This window comes from Chrysemys picta, chromosome 18 (assembly GCF_011386835.1).
Source record: "Chrysemys picta bellii isolate R12L10 chromosome 18, ASM1138683v2, whole genome shotgun sequence".
NCBI classification, from domain to species: Eukaryota; Metazoa; Chordata; order Testudines; family Emydidae; genus Chrysemys; species Chrysemys picta.
In genome coordinates, this window is record NC_088808.1 from 1,434,607 (window position 1) to 1,457,748 (window position 23,142).

At 47.9% G+C, this 23,142-nt stretch overlaps 1 protein-coding gene across 2 annotated transcripts in view; it reads left to right on the forward strand.

Moving 5' to 3' along the window:
- Positions 1 to 11,919: 11,919 nt before the first annotated feature.
- Positions 11,920 to 23,142, forward strand: part of LOC101946123 (ectonucleoside triphosphate diphosphohydrolase 8-like) — a 71,880-nt gene continuing 60,657 nt past the window's right edge. For both annotated transcript variants that reach the window (XM_042855690.2, XM_042855691.2), the window contains exon 1: positions 11,920 to 12,072. The gene's annotated coding sequence lies outside the window, so the exon portion shown is untranslated. The remainder of the gene's footprint in view (positions 12,073 to 23,142) is intronic.

Below are 23,142 nucleotides of genomic sequence, written 5' to 3' on the forward strand. Positions count from 1 at the left end.
AGCAAGCATCTCAGAGAGGTGATTAAGAAAATACAGAAAGCCTACAAGGAGTGGAAAATGGGAGGGATCAGCGAGGAAAGTTACCTTATTGAGGTCAGAACATGTAGGAATAAAGTGAGAAAGGCCAAAAGCCATGTAGAGTTGGACCTTGCAAAGGGAATTAAAACCAATAGTAAAAGGTTCTATAGCCATATATATAAGAAGAAAACCAAGAAAGAAGTGGGACCGCTAAACACTGAGGATGAAGTGGAGGTTAAGGATAATTTAGGCATGTCCCAATATCTAAGCAAATACTTTGCCTCAATCTTTAATGAGGAGCTTAGGGATAATGGTAGGATGACAAATGGGAATGAGAATATGGAGATAGATATTACCACATCTGAGGTAGAAGCCAAACTTGAACAGTTTAATGGGACTAAATCAGGGGGCCCAGATAATCTTCATCCAAGTATATTAAAGGAACTGGCACCTGAAATTGCAAGCCCATTAGCAAGAATTTTTAATGCATCTGTAAACTCAAGGGTTGTACCATATGATTGGAGAATTGCTAACATAGTTCCTATTTTTAAGAAAGGGGGGGAAAAGTGATCTGGGTAACTATAGGCCCGTTAGTTTAACATCTGTAGTATGCAAGGCCTTGGGGAAAAAAATTGAAGGAGAAAGTAGTTAAGGACATTGAGGTCAATGGTGTCGTGGAAAAACAACCACACACTGTGTTTGGATCAGAATCGCCTGGGGCCTCTTTATTTTCATGCATGCACGGGGGTACCAGCGAACTGGCAATCCCCCCCGACTACAGATTTTCAAATAGCTTATATAGCATAAAACCACAATTAGGTAATGCACTTTCTGATCAACATTATTGCCATATTTGGAATACATTCCCCAAAAAAGGGAATATAGCTTAGCAAGCTTTCCTGTTTTTCACAGTCTGCCCTTTGCGGTTCCCAAGCTTCCCCCAAAACTATTAGTGAGCCGTTATGAATCATAGGCCTTGTGATTATAGATAGTTCTGCTTTTGTACTTTCCTTCACCCTGCCTTTAAGAACCCTCTTCTCCAATAAACTTAACTAATGTTCAGGTCTGAACCAAAGTTCAGGCCCGAGCCAACTAAAGATCAGGCCCTAGCAAATTTTCCCCCCACAATCCCCCCTTTGGCGCTTCTAGCACCACCTTTGGCCTAAACTTCCACATTTATGAGCCCTCTAATTTCCGTCCTTTCCTTTTCTCTTATCTCATCCCAACTTTTATCATAAACCTCATTAACAATTATTAAGGCTACTTGCTTCCTTGCAGTGGGCCTAGCAGAAAAATTACAGGCACAGCAATATCCCTTACAACAGCAATAGCAAAGGCACAATCCCAAAACAAGCAATCCTAATACAACAGTCCATCCACCTATAGCAACAACATGGTGTGGTTTGTGTATAATTTTGGTCACTGCACACAGCACATCTTGACTAGTGCACAGGGAAGACAGTCGATAGGGTGTCTGAAAGGCACCTTTTTCTATTTGATACACATTCTTAAGGACATGAATTTGTCCCTGTAAGTCAGAATTTGTTTTAATTTTGGGTAACAATAAAAGCAGATTTTGGAAACGGTCTGGTACCAGGGTTGTCCAGTTAAAGGGCATTTTATACCTGAGAGTTGATTGCAAATTTTTATCCAAAGGCCAATAAATAACATGGCTGCCTGCAGTCATAGTGAGGTTAAAATGGGCGTTGTGTACAATATGGGCCTTAACTAATACACAGCTGTTATTAGCCTGGAAGATCATGACTCCTGTCAGGAGGGTTCTCAGTCCCTTACCTTCCCAACAAACATTGTTATGGACAGTGACAACTTTTCCTGGCTTGAGTTTACATATACATTGGAGCTGTAGGGGTTCTAATGGCCAGAGTGTCCATTGGTTTTCTAATCCAATCCAAATATTGGGTGTTATTTCAGGAGCAATGGCTATGAATCAGCTAGGCATATCAGATGGCTTGATTTCCCAAATGTTTTAGTGAATAACCCAATCCCAGATGCATCCTCCCCATGGACCAGGCAGGATTCAATATGTGGGAGCCCACATCCCTCTAACTGGTCCATATGTTTGGAAGGAGCACTGTGAATATCCACACCTTCACCCGGAGAACCTCCAAGTATGCCTCCATGACCATAGATCAGATGGTACTCCTGAAGTGTCTGTAAGGGCAGTGGGCCAGGCCTGGTGCTTAAGATCACTCCAAATGGCCATTAGCTGGTTACTTAGAAAATCCGGGACTTTTGAACATGCCATGTCCCACTGCAATGCCTTCCCAGCACCAGTGATATTTAAGACCATTTCCGTCAGCAACTCCTGGGTTATAAAACTAAGGGCAGAAATAACATACAATTTACCAACCCCAGCCTGAACCTGCATTAGCTGTGTTTCAATAAGACCAGTGTTTTTTGTTTTTTTTGTGAAGTATTATACCACATCCGTTGGTTAAACACCTTTACAAAGGGCATTAATATTAATGATATAAATAGGGATACATTACAATATGGTACAGGCTAAATCAGAGGCTACTGATTGGCTAAGATTTAAAAATATTACTTTCCCATTCCCACCCTAAGTTCATTAAGAAGGAGAGGCTAAGGAAAAGTTTCATGTTTAGGTAGTTTTGGCTAGCTTCCGCAAGCTATTGTTCGAGATTCCGTAGTTTTAGTTCACTTAGCTGTTCGGCAGTGAGGCAGCAAGAGAGAGGTTACTAGCACAATCACCTTGCTTGGTTAGAGGCTTTATTATGTCCTCAGGTGGAGAGGTTGTTTTTTTTCGCAAGATTCAAAGGCACAGTGGGTTTGTTAACGGACAAAGGAGAGGTTACCAGCTTTTTATCTTGTCCTTTTCTTCTGCTGTCCAGAAGAAACAGCAGCACCAGAAGGAGACACAGCCAGTCATCAGTCGGAGAATCTTCTCACAGTGGAGGGGCCTTTTTGCAGTGCAAAGCGCGGGTTCAGGGTGGTTCCTCACTGATGAACCTTTATGTAGATCCAGTCTGCTGGTTTTAGCGAGTGGCAGGGCTGCTATATATAAAAAGACCTAACACATTTTATTAATGCCTGGCAATAATTAAGCATTGTGTCATTCATTAAATGAATGTTCATCTGAGCCAGGGCCAGTAGGGCAGCGTCGGTAGTTGCATCGGGTGCCCTGTTAGAATTTTATAAGGGCTGAGTTCAGTTTTTCTTTTTCTTTTTTTTTCTTTTTTTTTTTTTCTCAATTGGGAATGGCCTTCAAAGGGCATTAGCCATACTGGATCTGTGAAGCTGCACATAACCTTTTTATAATCTGTCCAAGTATGCCAGATTGTGATACAGAATTCTTAAGCAAAAGTTTTACAACAGTTTTGGCATCTGCCTTTTTACCAAAAAAAAAAAAAAAAATTAAAACTAACACATACTTACAATTATAACATTTAAACATTTGAATAAAATTAATCTAAATATTTAGAAAAGATTCCCAAAGCGGAAAAAGTGCTGCCTGCCTAAAATTATGTTGCTGGCAATAGTGCTGGGCCACAGAGGAAAAGTCTTATTCAACTGCAGCAATTAATGGTGCACGGTTATCCAGTGATGCACGCGAGCAAATAGGGCCAGAGCACCTGAGGCGCAACCGTTCAGGGAGCGCCAAAGGTGATCAGGGTGTAAGGTGTACCCAGCAACACTTCAAGAATAATTTGCGGCTTTATAGTTGATATCAGCTTTTATTTGCTATTTGTTACCAAAACAGATTTAAAATCTTCCATGCTCCTGGCTTTGACCACCCTACTGCAGCCACAACTTTGGTCTTTATTTAAAACAATTTACATCTTATAAAGCATTAAGTCACCTTAAGGATTAAATGCTAAATACCAAAATTAAATATTAGTTTCTTTTGTTTGGCAAGAGTATTTTTTGGTTTTATAACCCCAAAACAACATTAATTTATTTTAAACTTATAAAACAAAGATTATACACACCAGGAGTGTTCTTTAACAAATTCGACTAACTTTTTCATAGTCAAATGATTTTACTTATATAACCTCTTGCCTGGACTATCTACAGACCTTCCCAAAGGAATGGCTGCAAAGAAACCAAGAATTTTTTCTTTTAACATTTATACATAGTTTCACTGCTTAATTCCCTCCAGTAACTACAGAGTTAACTTCTTCTCACTTTCTTTCTTTCAACTTCCTCAAACTGTGGTTGCCTGCTTGTTTCGGCCCAATCCTTTTTTCTTTGCTGCATTATTTCTTTCCATGGGCACAGGCATTGTTTTACTACCAATTTAGCAAGGAGGGTGGGCCTTTTGACTAACCCCCCTTTTATTTATTTATATACACCTATTTACATACACACATTACATCTAGATGCATCTTATTTAATAATAACTTTAATTCTTTATATCTGGACTTAATACAATCTTTTCTTGAGGCAATAATAACCCCTCAGCACTGGTGCATTATAAAAAAGAATAACAACAGCGCTAGGGACAACGGGAGAGGAATAAAGAACAACAGCATGAACAGCATAATAAAACGGGGAAGTCACACTTACTGACCATAAGAATAATGACTTCTTGTTAAATTAAGGAGGTAATAACAGATTGGATTCTTCCTTGGCCTGTTTTAATAGAGGGTACTGCTGCACCTTGGGAAGGGTTCTTGTTGGGTTGAGGCCAATCTTAACGGCTTGGGCAGACCCAATGCACCCAACCTGGTTGGCATGATTGGCTCACAAGGCCCACAGGGAGGGAGAGACCTTAACCAGCAGTTCCTGTTGCAACGAGGAAGGGCTGGGGTCAGTCTTCTCCTATAAACTGCCAGGACTTCATTGTGAGCGGGACCAGGCACGTCCAGATACACACCATCTGGGGTACAGCAGATTATACAATTTAATTTACACAACAAGTCTCTTTCCAAAAGGTTAACTGGCGAACAAGGACTAAAGAGAAAAAATGACAATAACAGGTTTATAAGATCGTCAGGAGGTGTGGAGGGGATACTTCAAAGGGGCTTTGCCTCCTGAAGGGGTCTAGATGGATAGAGCGATATCTGCTGGCTAGCGGGGTTACGGAAAAGAGTCAATTTCCTTTTTATTTTTTTTTAGTTGCGTTTTAAGCTTTTCTTGGGAGTCGTTGGGACTCCCTACTTGAGATTTATGGTGCCGTTTTACTGTTTCCTTACACCAATAAAAATATGCATCAAACTGATCTTGTCCGACTTTGTTGGCAAGAAGTGTGCCTCGGAGGTGCACAGTCCTGTCAAGGTCGAAGCTTTCTTCTAATGGAAATTACAAATTTGCATCATCTCTGGTATACCAATTACATTTTTTCCCCCCAGAAACTTGCAAGTAGAAGGACTATAATTTTTATACATATAAAACACTGGTGTGCCTTTTGGCAGGACGGCAGGTTTTTTGGACTCACCCCCCCCCCCCATTTTCCCGGAGTCTACCTGATCGTAGGGCTTTGGTCAGCTATCCCTAGGTTACCGACTGTGAGATCCAATCTCACAATCCCTAAGTTTCCGATCGTGTGACCTGGACCCACAATCCCTTTTTCCCACGATCCTCAGCTCCCCTGAACACTATCAATCAGGCCACTCACACGGGTCATAGGGCTTGCTTTAGAGACATTACTGGTCGTAAGCCCCAAGTCCTCGCAGAAAGCTCTGGGCGGCTTCCTATGACCCTCACTCGTTTCAGTCATTCACACTTGCACACAACCACTGAGGTAAGGCCTACAACTGAGGCCTATTCTGGTGGGAACCCCGACTCCCTGCCACTTACCCTCCCGGGCTCCTCCCGGGGAAACCAAAAGGTTGTCAGACAAGTCTGGCAGCAAAGGTCCGTATCCAGCTTGCTACTCACCCAACCCAGGGCCTAGGGGCAGTCCTCCACCGATAACCCAAATAGAGATTTAAAAGGTCTCTCACCTATCAAATGCCGGCTGGGTTCGGAGGGGAACGGTCTGCGGTTTCCTGGTCCGGTGGACAGTCTGTGGATCCGAGTCACAGGCACCAAGATTGTCGTGGAAAAACGACCACACGTTGTGTTTGGATCAGAATTGCCTGAGGCCTCTTTATTTTCATGCATGCACAGGGGGTACCAGCGAACTGGCAATCCCCCCCAACTACAGATTTTCAAATAGCTTATATAGCATAAAACCACAATTAGGTAATGCACTTTCTGATCAACATTATTGCTATATTTAGAATACATTCCCCAAAAAAGGGAATATAGCTTAGCAAGCTTTCCTGTTTTTCACAGTCTGCCCTTTGCGGTTCCCAAGCTTCCCCCAAAATTATTAGTGAGCCGTTATGAATCATAGGCCTTGTGATTATAGATAGTTCTGCTTTTGTACTTTCCTTCACCCTGCCTTTAAGAACCCTCTTCTCCAATAAACTTAACTAATGTTCAGATCTGAACCAAAGTTCAGGCCCGAGCCAACTAAAGTTCAGGCCCTAGCAAATTTTTCCCCCACAATGGTAATTGGGACAAAATACAACATTGTTTTATTCATAGATTCATAGATTCTAGGACTGGAAGGGACCTCGAGAGGTCATCGAGTCTAGTCCCCTGCCCTCATGGCAGGACCAAATACTGTCTAGACCATCCCTGATAGACATTTATCTAACCTACTCTTAAATATCTCCAGAGATGGAGATTCCACAACCTCCCTAGGCAATTTATTCCAGTGTTTAACCACCCTGACAGTTAGGAACTTTTTCCTAATGTCCAACCTAGACCTCCCTTGCTGCACTTTAAGCCCATTGTTTCTTGTTCTATCCTTAGAGGCTAAGGTGAACAAGTTTTCTCCCTCCTCCTTATGACACCCTTTTAGATACCTGAAAACTGCTATCATGTCCCCTCTCAGTCTTCTCTTTTCCAAACTAAACAAACCCAATTCTTTCAGCCTTCCTTCATAGGTCATGTTCTCAAGACCTTTAATCATTCTTGTTGCTCTTCTCTGGACCCTTTCCAATTTCTCCACATCTTTCTTGAAATGCGGTGCCCAGAACTGGACACAATACTCCAGCTGAGGCCTAACCAGAGCAGAGTAGAGCGGAAGAATGACTTCTCATGTCTTGCTCAAAACACACTTGTTAATACATCCCAGAATCATGTTTGCAGTAAGGCATTTACAAAAGGTAGATCGTGCCAATCCAACCTGATCTCCTTCTTTGAGAAGGTAACAGATTTTTTGGACAAAGGAAACGCAGTGGATCTAATTTACCTTGATTTCAGTAAGGCATTTGATACGGTTCCACATGGGGAATTATTAGCTAAATTGGAAAAGATGGGGATCAATATGAAAATTGAAAGGTGGATAAGGAACTGGTTAAAGGGGAGACTACAATGGGTCATACTGAAAGGTGAACTGTCTGGCTGGAAGGAGGTTACTAGTGGAGTTCCTCAGGGATTGGTTTTGGGACCAATCTTCTTTAATCTTTTTATTGGCACAAAAAGTGGGAATGTGCTAATAAAGTTTGTGGATGACACGAAGCTGGGAGGTATTGCCAATACACAGAGGAACCGGGATAACATACAAGATGATCTGGATGACCTTGTAAACTTGAGTAATAGTAATAGGATGAAATTTAATAGTGAAAAGTGCAAAGTCATGCATTTAGGGATTAATAACAATATTTTTTGTTATAAACTGGGGACTTATCAGTTGGAAGGGACAGAGGAGGAGAAAGATCTAGGTGTATTGGCTGATCACAGGATGACTCTGAACCACCAATGTGATGTGGCCGTGAAAAAGTCCCAGGATGCATCAGGCGCGGTATTTTACATAGACAGGGGAAGTGTTAATGACATTGTACAGGGTATTGGTGAGACCTCATCTGTAATACCGTGTGCAATCCTGGTCTCCCAGTTTAAGAAAGATTAATTCAGACTGAAACAGGTGCAGAGAAGGGCTACTAGGATGATATAGGACTGTAAAACCTACCTTATGAGAGGAGACTCAACCAAAAGAGGCTGAAGGGAGATATGATTGCTCTTTATAAATACATCAGAGGGATAAATACCAGGGTGTGGCAGGAGTTATTTAAGTTGAGCACCAATGTGGACTCAAAAACAAATTCATATAAACTGGGCATGAACAAGTTTAGGCTTCAAATTAGGCTAACGTTTCTAACCATCAGAAGACTGAAGTTCTGGAACAGCCTTCCAAGGGGAGCAGTGGGGGCAAAACAGCTGACTTGACTGAGCTTGATAAGTTTATGGAGGGGGTGGTATGATGGCATGTATCTGATCTGCGACTGCTAGCAGCAATATCTCCAATGGCTGGAGATGAGACACTAGATGGGGAGGGCACTGAGTTACTACAGAGAATTCTTTCCCAGCTGTTTGGCTGGTGGGTCTCGCTGACATGCTCAAGATTTAACTGATCGCCATAGTTGGGGTCAGGAAGGAATTTTCTCTGGGTCAGATTGGCAGAGACCCTGGCGGGTTTTCACCTTCCTCTGCAGCATGGGGCATGGGTCACTTGCAGGTTTAAACAAGTATAACTGGTGGATTCTCTGTAACTTGCAGTCTTTAAACCATGATTTGAGGACTTCAGTAACTCAGCCAGAGGTTAGGGGTCTGTTACAGGAGTTGGTGGGTGAGGTTCTGTGGCCTGCAATGTGCAAGAGGTCAGACTAGATGATCAAGATGGTCCCGTCTGGCTTTAAAGTCAAGAAGTCTATGAGGAACTCAGCTGGCTCTGGGTATGGTCACTGAGCAACCTAATGAGCTTGACTGGGCCCAATAAATGGTCATTAAGTGACCGTGCTACCTGATTGGACAGAATGGCCAACAGCTCGCCCTTTAGCCTTGTAGCAACAGCAGCCCAGTGGCTGCTCAATGCATTCCATGCCTGCAGCTATGCCAGACTTGCTTCCTGTACCAGCCCTACTCCACCCTGTCACTGCTCCCACTCCTGCTCCTGCCCTAGTCTCTGCCTTCCTCAGAACTCCTGACTCTGACTTGGCTTATCTCCTGACCATGACTCTGGCTCTGCCCTCCGAATCTGTTCCAACCACTAGTCCAGACTCCCATTCTGACTAGTAGCACTGCCTACACTCCTGTGTTTGACAAGAAGCCTAACTTCTGGGAGCATGCAAATCCCCGACCAAATCAGTTGCTTTATGAAGATGATCTCCAAACCAGCTACATATGGAGATTCCATGGAGCAGTTTCTAAAGACTGTTGCCTAATAACAGGTTTAGCTGTATGTGCTCCCTGCTCCCAATGACCAACCTTAACAGAGCATCGAGAACTCTGCTAATGTACAATATGTTTACACACACACACACTCACTCTCTCTCTCTCTCTCACACTCTCTTTCTGGCCCCAAAGTCTATGGGTCCTTTAATCCAGAGATCCCTTGCTCTGCTGGTGCTGACACAATGCTGCACCCTGCGTGGGTGACACTGACAACCAGCCACAAAACCCCACTGCAGGAGATGACAGGCATATGTGATAGAACTGAGATGGGTGTTAAAGCTGTTGAGACCTCCCCATCCACCAGTTTGCTTTTAGGGACTCCCCAGCCAAACCCAGAAGGGCTCTGCTGCCACTTGCTTTGGTTTTGTCACTAGTGTGCGGGTTTCCTCAGGCAATATTGTTTAATCACCATTCAATAGAAATGATGAGGCGCAATAGCTGCTGCTTACACAATGCTTTATAGTTTCAAAGTACAGCATAAAATTAACTAAAGTGTAAAGATCAGAATTTGCCTAAATCCAAAGCCACAGGAGGGTTCTCTGTCTCTGAACCCATAACCCTCACAAGGACCCACGCCTGCCCATCACCCAGCAGCTAGAGGTGCTGAACCCCTGCTGGCACAGTGGCTATCCCGCTACATCACAAGCTGAGGTCCTGGGCAAATGAGCTCACAAATGCACCTGCTTTGACATTTGCCAAGCAAGACTGAGGAGCTGAGCCAGCAATCTCCCACTGTCCTGTGCCTTGGCATCATCCCAGTCAGATGGAGGTGCTGATCCAGAGGCCTTGCCGAATTCTGGGAATTCACATAAGTCCAGCAAACTCTAGGTGCTGAGCCAGTGACCAGGCAGGGTAAGTCTACACGGCAATTAAAAATGCATGGCAGGCCCATGCCAGCTGACTCGGGCCCTTGGGGCTTAGGCTAAGGGGCTGTTTAATTGCTATATAGACATTGGGGCTCGGGCTGCAGGCCGAGCTCTGTGGCCCTCTCACCTCACATGGTCCTAGAGCCTGGGCTGCGGCTTGAGCCAGAACTTGAACACCTCAATTAAACAGCCCCTTTAGCCCAAGTCAGCTGCCCCAGGCCACTATGGGTTTTTAACTGAGTGCAAACATACCCACAGGGGCCTGTGCTTTGGCACAGGCCCAGCACGTTAGAACAGTTGAGCCAATAACCTTTCATGGGCCTGAGCTTTGCCATCAGCCCAGCATGCTAAGCTGGTTCAGCTGGGGCTGGGCTCGGAACTGGGGGTCAGGGCTGTGGGGGGCGCTGGGCTCGGGGGGTGCCCGGCTCAGAGGGGCTTACCCCCGCCTCCCAGAGCCTCAGCGAATCGCGTCCAGGAGCTCCTGCCGCTCGGCCCGCCGGAGCTCACAGCCCCGCCCCCTTACCATGCGACTCTGAGCGGGAGGACCTCAGGCCCTGCCCGAGCCACGCCACTGCAGCGGTGTCTGGGGCCGCTCCTGGACGTGGCGCACTGAGGCAATTAAAAATGCATGGCAGGCCCATGCCAGCTGACTCGGGCCCTTGGGGCTTAGGCTAAGGGGCTGTTTAATTGCTATATAGACATTGGGGCTCGGGCTGCAGGCCGAGCTCTGTGGCCCTCTCACCTCACATGGTCCTAGAGCCTGGGCTGCGGCTTGAGCCTCCGACATTCTTGTGGGGGCCCCTGCGGGACCCGGGGCAAATTGCCCCACTTGCCCCCCCCCCCCCCCTCTGGGAGGCCCTGGTCTGGCCAGTAGTCTGCATCCAGCATGTCTGAAAGGAGCTGCTCTCTTAAGGATAGAGTTGTTCTCTCTACACCTATTTCTCATGGGGAGTGTTGCCAGTGTCAGGAGATCTCAATAATATTCAGAACCAAATTCACCCAGGTGTAATTGCATTGAATTCACTGGTGTTACTCCCAGGGATGAATTAGATCCTTAGTGCTTACATAGCACTTCAGAATATTGATCATTAATGAATTGTTAATAATAAATAACCAATTCACTGATAACCAATAAATGATACTGATTTTAACTCTGATTATATGTCTAGTGAGAAGGGTTAGCAATTGCAACCCTGAATCGAAGTCCCCTTTTTGTACCAAGCCCCTTGGCACTTCAGTGCGTGCTGAGCTCACAGTGGAAAGTGGACTGTGGGCAGCCACAAGTCTGCCCCGTAGACAGGTGCTACATGAGCTATTTGGCAGTATTAGTGTCTGCTGAATGGGACCAAGAATGGGAACAGTGTGTGTGGGGGGCGAAGCCTACAGGTCAGGACAGAGGTGAGCTGGCAGAGCTCTGGGGAGTGGGAGGGACTGTGAACATGGGACCAGCAAGGCTGGTGGGTTAGCAAAGAGGCGCATTGGCAGGTCCGTGAGGTCCCTTGGCTGCGATGTGCCTGGGTTCCCATGATGCGATTAGCCCCTCGCTGTTGCATGCATTACATTCACCCACCTCATTTACACACAGCAAGAGTCAAAGAAAACAAACATCTCATTTTAAACCTGTCAAGGAAATAGTGGGGTTTTCTTCTGCAAATGAGGCTATTGTGAGCTGATATGCTCCAGAGAAGCGTCATCACAGGAGCAGAAAGAGACCTGCCTGTTAATAAACAGACGGGGCAGGATATGCCAAAGGGGTGTGTCAGGCAGGCACTGTATGGCAAGTAAAGATACTGCCATTGGGGGGGGGCAGGGGATAGGCTGATTGGCTGAGTAACTCTGTACGTGCCATCCACATTGTACAGCTGCAGAGTTGGATTAAAACTTCGCTGTGTTTACTTGCCAACAGATTCTCCAGCTGTGCGTTGTCAGCTCTCACAGGGCGGACTGTGCTCCCCAGTACTGCGCTGCGAAGGCAAAGGTAAGCTGAGAACCTCCTTCTGTCTTGCTGAATGCTCTGTGCAGTGATTTGTTATACTGCAGCACAACAGAGAAGTGACTTGCTTTAGGACTGGCTGCCCCAGGATCACAGCTCAGACCCAGCATCCTGCTGTGTTCACACCTGGGGAGAGTATAGAGCAGCATTTCATTACTTATTTCTCGTCCTATGGCTCAGTGGCATGAATGCAGTGGAATCATTCCTCCTCTAGAGGAACCATGTTTATCTCCAAACAACTGCACTCCCCACGGAGATTCTCCCACACTGGAGTTGCAGTCTGTGCAGTATCACACAATGAAATAGTTCAGGGCTGGTTTCCTTTCACTCCACCCAGAGTGTCAGCCCATGCATGCTCACAGGGAGCCTTTCCAGCAGCTTGGAAGATGCTGAGGCACTAGAAACATTTCTCTCTCCTTCCTGGAGCAGAATGCTGTGTAAAGAAGTCTGTCCTCTCTGTGGTCCCTTCTTGTCTGGTTTGAAAGCTCCCTTGACCAGGATGGTCCGCAGGTCACGTCTGGAGGGTCGAGGCATGGTTACCATCAGTTACAAACAGGAAGAAATATGTTTGCTTGTTTCCTTCATTTGCAGACTCCCCATGACAGCAAGTCAATAAAGGGCTCCTATTCCAAGGTAGAGCTTTCTGAGGCCAGAAGTTACTTAATGGCCAGGTGAGGAGCAGGAGACTTGCCACATTTCCTCTGTCTCTGCATCCTGAGATGTTAACCACTAAGGGTGCCTGGCTGGCTCCAAGGGCAGTACATGGGAGCTGCAATGCATGTACTTAAGGGCCAATGTTGCCAAGTAAATATAAAAAACCTAGGGGCTTGATTATGTTGTTTAGACACAACCTTGAGTAAGAGGCTGTGCAGAGCCCAGCTTCCCCCAGAGAAACATGGGGAGGTTTGTGCCTCAGCGAACAAATTGCTGCACAGGGGGTGGCACGTAATGCACATCTTGGTGCATGCTGCTCCTGTGACACCCATGGGCTGATGCACAGGGAACACAATGTATTGGGGCTTTGACTCCTCCCCACCCCTTTGAGAGGACTTACGCCCCATCCCTGGTGTCCCTGGAGGAAGCAGCCCCTGTTCCCCATTGATTGTGACTGTCCCTGGTACTCACACAGGGTTTTGTAGGCATGTGACAGAGACCTTGGCCTCTCATACCCACCTATGGGCTGGTCAAGCACCCCAGGCAAGAATGTGCTCTTCTGAGAGCAAGAGACAGTGGGCTGTTTTTTTTTCACTCTGGCACCAGTGAAGTAAGCCACTTGAGCTGGAAGCCCCTTCCAAACCAACCACCACTTCAGGGAGCAGGGTCTGCTACCTCAGCCGGGAGTCTGTGATAACAGCCAAATGCAGACTGTGGCACAGTCTCAGCCACAGATTCTTTATTGGGCCAAACACAAGTAACTGTGTCAAAGCAGCAATGAACCAATGCAAGCAATGATAATAATGTTCCTGTGGGCACGTCTTCACTATCGATCTATTGGGGATCGACTTAGCGCGTCTAGTGAAGACGCGATAAAATCGATCCCTGATCGCTCTGCCGTCGACTCCGGAAATCCACCGCAGCAAGAGGCGGCAGCGGAGTCGAAGGCGGCGTGACAGCGATTGACTTGCCGCCGTCCTCACAGCCAGGTAAGTCGACCTAAAATACACAACTTCAGCTACGCTATTCACGTAGCTGAAGTTGCGTATCTTAGGTCGACCCCCCGCTGTAGTGTAGACCTAGCCTAAGACTCCCTGTATATCATCTGTGCATGTAGCTCTCCTCACTTCCAGCAGCCTGCCTATATATGTTGACGTGGTGGCCCGCACTAGAACTCCTCTGACACTCCCAACTCTAAATCCTCTTGCTCTTGAAGCTGGGATTCCCCTGGGAGATTCCCATTGGTGGATGTGGCTGCCCTGAAATCAACAGCCACAGGGCTACTGTCACCAGGCCAGAAGAGGCTCCTTAGCTGCTGACTCAGGTGGTCCCAGGGAGTGTATGTAGTTATCTAAGTCAGGCTGTGCCTCACCTCTCCATTCTTTCTGCTTCCTGGATCCTCCAGACAGGAGGCATTCTGGCTCTTTGTTGGCTTTCCCTGAGCTGACATTTCCAAGATACTTGCTGAAGTTTGCAGCGGGTGCTAGTGGCATGGGATAAAATGTCAGCTCCAAACACTTTACGCTTCTTAACCTGGGGCTGGATCTGATGTTTGGCCTGATAGGTTGGGAGGATTAAATGGTTAAAGGGATCTGGCTGCTCAGGACAAGCAGAGTTGTCTAAGGGATTTGTTACACAGGGTTACTAGCCCCAGCAGTACCTAGGCATTTAGACAAGGGGACCGTGCCCACTTTTCCTGGAAAAGTCCAGGGCTGTGAGGAAAATCTTCTAGGCAGATTTAGGCCAGAACAGGGCCCTGTGTTGGGCTTCAGCACAAGTGAATGGCCCTGGCCTCTCCTCTCCATCCAGAGCACAGAGACAGAGTCTTCCTGACACTGGGGCTAAGCTGCTAATGCTTCACCTCCTGCCTAGAAGGCACAAGTAGAACAAGCCAGGGGTGCACTCATGCCCAGTGCTCACCCTGGGGTGCAGTGCCAGAGGGAGGGGCAGGAGCAGTTACATTATTAGAAGCTGGTTTTGCTGAATCCTCCTTTTCCGTCCATGAACCCACATCCTGTGGGTATTAGTAAAAGATCCTTGATCTTTGCAGGGCATCAAAACCCAGGTGCAAATTTTGGGAGTTGGGTTGAGTTTAATGCACAGGAAGAAATGCATCACTCATGCAGGGCTGACTATAAAGTCTAGGGTGTTGTGGGAGCATAAGTCTTCTAAAAAGGTACGTCCCATGCAAATTGAACACTGTGGCCCTGTTCCAACTGCTTTGCACCCTCTGCTCTCATCTCCATTTGTACAAAGCGGTGTAATTCACAACTAATTCAGAAAGGTAGCTTTTTACACTTATAGGGTGCTGCTGAAAATGATGACTCATAGTCAAGAATCAGGCTCGGTGTCTCTGGAAACCTCTCTATTGCTGGGAAAAAATCAGCATAATTAGATATGTTTCTGACGTCAGGCAGACCAAGGGTTAGTCTGACTTGTGGAGGGAACCAGAATTCGCAAGGTGAATGCAGGGCTGTGAGAAAATCAGCGGCACTCCCCCACAGGCCTGCATTAGAGAATGAGTCTCTTTGTACACTCCTGTAAATGTAAATACTGAATTCACTGAAAATATCCCCTGCACGTAGATTTGGAAACAGGTTCCACTGCGGAGCACAGCCCCAGTTACAGTGACCAGACAGCAAATGTGAAAAATCAGGACACGGGGGGGGGGGGGGGGGGTAGGGGAGGGTGTTAATAGGAACCTATATAAGAAAAATACCCCAAAATCAGGACTGTCCCTATAAAATGGGGACATCTGGTCACCCTAGCCCTGGTCAGCACCGCTCATGTCAGACTCGTCCAGACAAAGCAGCACCGCCGTCAGTCCTGCAGGGAACAAGGTGACTCAGTCTCGCCACTCTCTGATTTCTAGTGTGCAGACCAAACGTACCAGCTATGATACAGCACCTTTCCAGGCTCCTCAGAATCTGTATTCAGGGACAAGGGTCTAGGTGCTTAGCCTATTCGAGTGATAGAAGGCAGCTGTTACATTCAGATCAGGAACTGGATTGTGGATGTTGCAGGGTTTGGGGTCAGGCCTATTTTTAAATAAATCTGGATCCCATTCCAACACCAAGGAAACCCACTCAGAACCACAGTACGCCCTTCTTCCTGAAGATCACATTGTAGCTCCCCTTCATTCCCCCCGTTAAAGTCAGTCAAGACCAAGTTTCCCCAGGCTAATGGCTTACAGGCTGATGCCGCTAAGGCACCACAGTTTCACAGCCAACAGCACACAAGGGAGTGAGGTGGCCAGCCTTTGCCTGCCCTTACCCGAAGGAGCTATGGTCCTTTCTGGGTGAGGTCAAACACGACTCAGGCATGTAGCTGAGTGCCTTAGCCTTCTTAACGGCTTTGGGTAAGATAGCAGGTGGGCCTGAGCTGCATGAGGAGAGATGGTAAGTTGCTGTCAACCACCATTCCGTCTCCTTGACGCCGGGGTCAGCAGGGGCCAGGCTTATTATCAGCTTGGTCAAGGATGCAGTCTAGTGTAGAGCAAAGCACAGTGGCTCTTGCTTGCAGGTCAGCTAGACAAAAAGCTGCTCGCCAGAGATCAGCTGTGCATGGCCAAAGTAGAAATATCACCCAGCATGACAAGCAGAGGATGCACTCAAAGGCACTGCTGGGACAGGCCTTATGTCAGGGCCTGTCCCTATGGAGAGTTAAAAGCCATCAGCAAAGGGCCACCAGAGATCAGAAAGAGCATCAGCTTTAGAAAGGAAAATTACTAAGGGCTGGTCTACACTAGAATTGCTACAGCAGCTGTCAGATGTAGCTGCACCGCTGTAGCGCTGCTAGTGCAGACGCTCTATGCCGACCGGAGAGAGCTCTCCCCTCAGCATAATTCCTCCACCTGCCCATGCGGCGGTAGCTATGGCAGCGGGAGAGCTTCTCCCACTGGCAGAGCACTGTCCACACAGGCGCTGAGGTCTGTGTAACGTACAGTGGCCTGGGGGCGGTGGTTATACTGAAGTAAGCGCTAGTGTGTACAAGCACTAAGGCGCCTTTCTAATCAGCTGCAAACCAGTCGGATTGCCACATCACACACACCTGTTCGTAGGAATCCCATTCTGATTCAGCAGGAATCATTAGACTGCCTGACCTTTATGTTATATCTACATCATCAACTCTAAGAGCCACGTGTCTGCCTGATGGCTGACAAACCAGTTCCCCAAGGGAGGGCTGACTCTCCCCCGCTTCCTCTGACTGGGGAGGGGAGTGGGATTGGGGGCTCTGCAGAGCCAGGATCCGGGGGCTGACCACCTCTGAGGAGGACACCTGCTTTGTTTTATTATTTGTTTATGTGGATTTATGCGACCAGCTAAACAGGCAGCCTAACTGCTCAAATTACCCTCCACAATTCATGGCCCTCATAATGCTCCCTCATTTTCAAATGCGCAGCAAAAAAGAGAAGGCCTGTAGCATGCCTGGCAGGTCATCTCTATTTCTGATAGGGGAGCTAATTCACAGTTGCCCCCACAGCGAGTGCCCTGCAAATAGCCCCCTGGTTACACCAGCAGAGACTCTCTGTTAATACCCACTGTGGTAGCCACTGCAGCAGTTAGGAAGTTGGCAGATGATTTCCTATGCAAGAAAGCAGATCTGGGTTCCGTCACTCCCCTGTGAACTTGGGTGAGTTACTGAACCATTGCTTCCTTTTGTCTGTTTAGACTGCAAGCGCTGCAGGACAAGAACTGCCTCTTACCATATGTTTCTACAGCACGTAGCACAACAGTAGGGTTACCATATTTCCACAATCAAAAAAGAGGACACTGGGGGGGGGGGGAACCACGCCCCCACTCTGCCCCGCCCCCATCCACTCCCTCCCACTTCCCACCCCTGACTGCCCCCCTCAGAACCTCCAACCCGCCCCTGCTCCTTGTCCCCTGACTGCCCCCTCCTGGGACCCCTGCTCCTAACTGCCCTCCAGAACCCCACCCCCTACCTAAGCCTCCCTATTCCTTGTCCCCTAACTGCCTCCTCCTGAGACCCCCCCCCCTAGGACTCTACCCCCTACCTGTACCCTGACTGCCCAAAACCTTATCCACACCCCCAGCCAGACCCCCCCCGAACTCCCGACCCATCCAACCCTGCTGCCTGTCTCTTGACTGCCCCCTCCAGAACCTCTCTGCCCCTTCTCTGACCCCCTGACCCCCTTACTGTGCCACTCAGAGTGCTGCGGAGCGGCGGGCTGGGCAGCAGGGGAGGGGGGAGCAGGAGCAGGGGAGGAGCTCCAGACTGCCGGAGGCCCGATGCGAACGGCCAGCCGGCGATCTGCGAATGCAGGGAGGGGGAGGGAGGGAGAGAGAGGAGGGGAGTGATTTCAAGCTGCAGGGGAGAGGAGGAGGGGCTCTGGCTGCCAGAGCCCCGTGCGAGTGGCAGGATTCGGCTGGCTGTGCGCGTTCTGCATGGGGGAGAAGTCCAGACATTTACAAATTCCCCCCGGACGCTATTTTTAACTCAAAAAAGCTGGACATGTCCGGGAGAATCCGGACGAATGGTAACCCTACACAATAGAGACCTGATCTCAGCTGGGGCCTCAAGATGCTCCCATGATGTACAGACTGATTATGCTAGTAAGGTCTGGGGAGAGAAAGTGGCAGACACATTATGTTACGTATCATGTACTGTGCACTCAGAACCATCACCGCATTAATGCTCACCCACAGCCTGCAAGGAAGCTCAGCTAAGCACCCGCATCTGGCAGATGGAGAAACTAAGGCAGAGAACACTGATTTGTCCAAGGCAATACAGGAATTCCATGGCAGAGTCTGACTACTCCTGAAGGCATTCTATGCCAAAAAATTAAAAATTCTGCGCTGAAAAATTAAAAATTCTGCACACAATATTTAAAAATTCTGCAGGTTTTATTTGTCAATAAATAAATGCGGAGACTCCAGCATGGCAGTGGGAGCACAGGCCACTGGCTGCATGAAGGTGGGAGATCACCCTTCAGCCCCTTCCCTCCCCCACGACACGGACTCAGTGGTGATGCTGCACCCGATCCTGACACAGCACAAGGGTTGGGCCTGCCCCAGAAATACCTTGGCGCCCTGCCCCTCTGTGTCAAGTGCACCAGGTGTGGGGAAGGCAGGCTCAACCAGGCAAGATCCAAGTGTGAAGGGGCTCAGTGTGGGGAGGATCCAGGTGTGGGGTGTGAGGCTTCTGTGTGGGACAATCTGGGTGCTGGCAGCTCAGGGGGGGGGGTCTATGTGTGGGAAGATCTGGATGCACAGAGGCTCGTTGGGGGGTTCCAAGTGCAGGGGCAATGGGACTCTACAGAGGCTTCCAGGTGAAGGTGGTTGGGGCTCAGTGTGGGGGGGGGTTGGGTGTGGGGTCTCAGCAGGAGAGTCTGGGTGCTGAGGGAGTGGGGCTTGGGGTGCAGCTAGCTGGGGGTCAGTGGGGTGGGATCTGGATGTGGAGGCTCAGGGGGATGCAGGAGGGTGGGACTTATCAGGGTGGGGGTTTGAATGCAACGAGATCAGTGGGGTGTTCTGGGTGCAGAGGTGGTGGTCTGGAGGAAGGGGGTCTGGTTGCAGTGGGGTGGGATTTGGGTATGGAGGGTCTGGATGTACAGGATGAGGTTTGGTGGGAGGCAGGTATGGGAGGTCCAGATGGATGGGGGTTGGATGGATGGGGGAGCAGCTCCCCATACAGTGACCCCTCCCCCTGTGGCTGAGGAACGATAGGGGGAAGGAAGCAGGGGAGGATGCTGAGCTTCCTCCAGCTGAGGGAGATTTTGGGGGGTGGGTCTGACATAGTCCCAGCCACTCTTTGCAGGGGAAAAGAAAGCCCCTTTCCCTCCAGCTCAGCTGGGACTAGCTGCTGATCCTGGCGCAGGGTAGGAGCCACCAGCTGGGGCATCTCCAGCCCTGTGGTGATTTACTTCTCTGCCAATCGCTCCAGGTGATTGAAACAAAGTACCTGCATTGTGAGGGAGTACCTGCATGACTGCTCTTGCAGCTTCCCTTTGCTTCCCCGTCAGAAAGTCATTTTTCTGTCGGGAGGCAAAGAAATCTGTGGGGGACATAAATTCTGCGCACACGCAGCGGCACAAAATTCCCCCAGGAATAAGAGTCTGGATCGATTTCAGGAGCTCCTGGCTGTTAGCCTGTGCCTTAGAAAGCAGAGTTATTGAAACACACCATATCCGCTAAGGGACTGGCAGGCTGCCATGGCACACCATTATACTGTCCCCCCTGGAGGCAGTGCTGTGGTTATGGAGGAGCCACAAAGGGAGCTTAAAATGAAAAGAGACTTTTTCTGCAGGTCCAGATTTCCCGGTACTCAGTCATCACCTACAACTGGGGCCAGATTTTCAAATGAATTCAGCACTAAACATGCACAGAACATGCTGAGTTCTTTGGACAATGTGGTTGCAGGTGCAGAGCCCTTCTGGAAATTCCAGCCCTAGTGTATGTAGAATCTCAGTTTCCTTGTTCAGCATTGTTGTGGTTAAGAACCTAAGAATGGCCATACTGGGTCAGACCAATGATCCATCTGGCCCAGTATCCTAGCCAGTGGCCAATGCCAAGTGCTTCAGAGGGAATGAACAGAACAAGGCAATTTGTGGGTGATCCATCCCATGTCATCCAGTCCCAGCTTCTGGCCATCAGAAGCTTAGGGACACCCAGAGCGTGGGGATGCATTCCTGACCATCTTAGCTAATAGCCATTGATGGACCTATTCTCCATGAACTTATCTCATTCTTTTTTGAACCCTGTTATAGTCTTAGCCTTTACAGCATCCTCTGGCAATGAGTTCCACAGGTTGACTGTGCGTTGTATGAAGAAATACTTCCTTTTGTTTGTTTTAAACCTGCTGCCTGTTAATTTCATTGGGTGAGCACGAGTTCTTGTATTATGTGAAGAAGTAAATAACTCTTCATTATTCATTTTCTCCACACCAGTCATGATTTTATAGACCTCTATCATATCCCCTCTTAGTCATCTCTTTTCCAAGGTGAACAGTCCCAGTCTCATATGGAAGCTATTCCATACCCCTCATCATTTTTGTTGCCCTTCTCTGGTTTGGCACTGGCAGTAACGAACAGTGAGGCTGATATTAGCAGGATCTAGGAGGACAATATTCAATTCACCCCAGAATGAGAGAGAGGCACGTTTAGTCCTAGCTCAGTGCATGCAATCTTGTGTCCCTCTAGTGCAGCGGTTCCCAAACTGGGCTTCGTGAATCCCTGGGGGTTTGCGAAATGTTACAGGGGGTTCTCGGGAAAAAATTCCCTAATGGCGGACAGAGCTGTCCTTAGGGACCCCGGGCAGCACGGGACCAGGAGCCCGGAGCCCCTGGACTTCCAAGAGCTAAGCAGATCAAAGCAAGCGTATCTATCACACTGAGGAGATTTAAACTTCAAGACTCCTTATAAGAAATGGAAAGGGAGATGGATATTTTTTGCTGTTTTTAAAATTAAATAGGCAGCTAGTATTGTTTTTTAAATTATTATGAGGAACAAGTTTAAGCTTTGTTGTAACGTGTGTTATTTGCTTGAACTGCTCAAGACCTGAATGCTTGTATAAGAGGAACTCTTTGAGTTGGCTTCTTAGATACCTTCATGCTGTTTCACATCTGATACTTCTTGATGAAACATAGGAGCCTTGTCTTATAACAGGCTTATTCAAAGTGATACAAGCTACGAAAGTGAGATCTTGGAAGAGTGTTGCCATTTTCATAATGTAATAAAAATACTGTAATAATAAATAATAATTAATAATAGTGTGTAATAAGCATGTCATAAAAACAAATTTTATATTTCCAAGATCACTGCTTTTATAATTTATACTCAGGTAAAGGAGAAAATCCCTGGAAATATTCTTTTTTAGGAGGGGGTTCGCAAGACTTGACATTTTGGTGAAAGAGGTTCACAGGTTGTTAAAGTTTGGGAACCACTGCTCTAGTGGGTGGTCATAAAGCAGTGAGGCCTCCTTGGTTAGCTCAAGTAGGAAGGGTTTTGGTTTATGAGCTGAAAGTCTCTGCTTTGATTCCATACCGCTGACTATATCCATATAGAAGCAGACCTGCTCGTTACGCAGGGGTGGTGATTGTTACTGCACATAACATAACTTCTGTGTGTGTCAAATGCACATTTTCTGCACTGGGCATCTTGGCTCCTGGTGCCTAGATTCTATGTGAATGGTGGGTGGGACGGTTCGCAGGTTCGCCCTGCGCATCTTTTTCACTGCTAGAGCTTGTGACTCTTGGCCTGCTGAGTTCCTGTTTGCAGAGGATTAGTAACTCTGGCAGCTGCTCCATCTCCCTTGTTGCAAATGGAGGTGGGTTGTTTTGTTCGTTTCGGGTCATTATTCTATTTACATGTGACAGAGAGAAAAACGAAAAGCAGAAATGACATGCATGGAAAGAGCTCTTTAACCCAGAGGCGGATGCAAGCTCCCGCTTCAATGGGTGCACAATATACTAAGGAGCAGGGGGCTCAGTAGGTAGATGTTGGGTCAGAGAGTGCCCAGGCCAGGGGGGTCTGTGCCCTATGTGTGGCTAGGGGGCTGCTTCCTGTTCCACCACTCCCCGAGCTCTGGCCCACTGCCAGTGGGAGCATTATCCCCAACTGCACTCCTACCTCCAGGCTCCTGGCCTGATGGGTCCCCTCGGACCCAGCATGATGATGTCAGCAGCAGCAACAGTGGGATCCAGGCACACCCAGGGCAGGCCTGTCGCTCACTGCACTAGCGTGGCAGGCACCAAACATGAATGGCACTGCAACCCTGTGCACTAGGTCGCCACATCACTCACTCAACTTTGGCTTGGCAGCCCCTCCATCATGAGGGATGGCTGGGTCAAACCTGCGTGGTGCTGGGACCCCATGTACCACATTGCATACCACTCACTACCAGGCCAAACCTAAATGGTGCTGTGTTCTGCTGATGCCACCCTCCTTAGAGCCACCAGTGCTTTCAACTGGTAGTGCTGTGGGCTGTGAGGAGAGCATAATGTACACCATGCACTGTATGCAGGCCTACCAGCGGATGCAGAATGGGTTATTGGCTGGGATTCTGTCTCTGCACCACTGATTAGTATCATCAGAGTTCAGCACATGCCTAGGGCCACATATGGGTTGCTATTGTCTACAATCTGCCTCCTTTCGCTGACCATATCCAGGACAGGCTTCCTAGCTATTTCTTTGCGGAGCACAACTTGAACCTGCAAGCAGTGTGAGTGACGGATATTAGAACAGGAGTGCTTGTGGCACCTTAGAGACTAACAAATTTATTAGAGCATAAGCTTTCGTGGACTACAGCCCACTTCTTGCATCCGAAGAAGTGGGCTGTAGTCCACGAAAGCTTATGCTCTAATAAATTTGTTAGTCTCTAAGGTGCCACAAGTACTCCTGTTCTTTTTGCGGATACAGACTAACACGTCTGCTACTCTGAA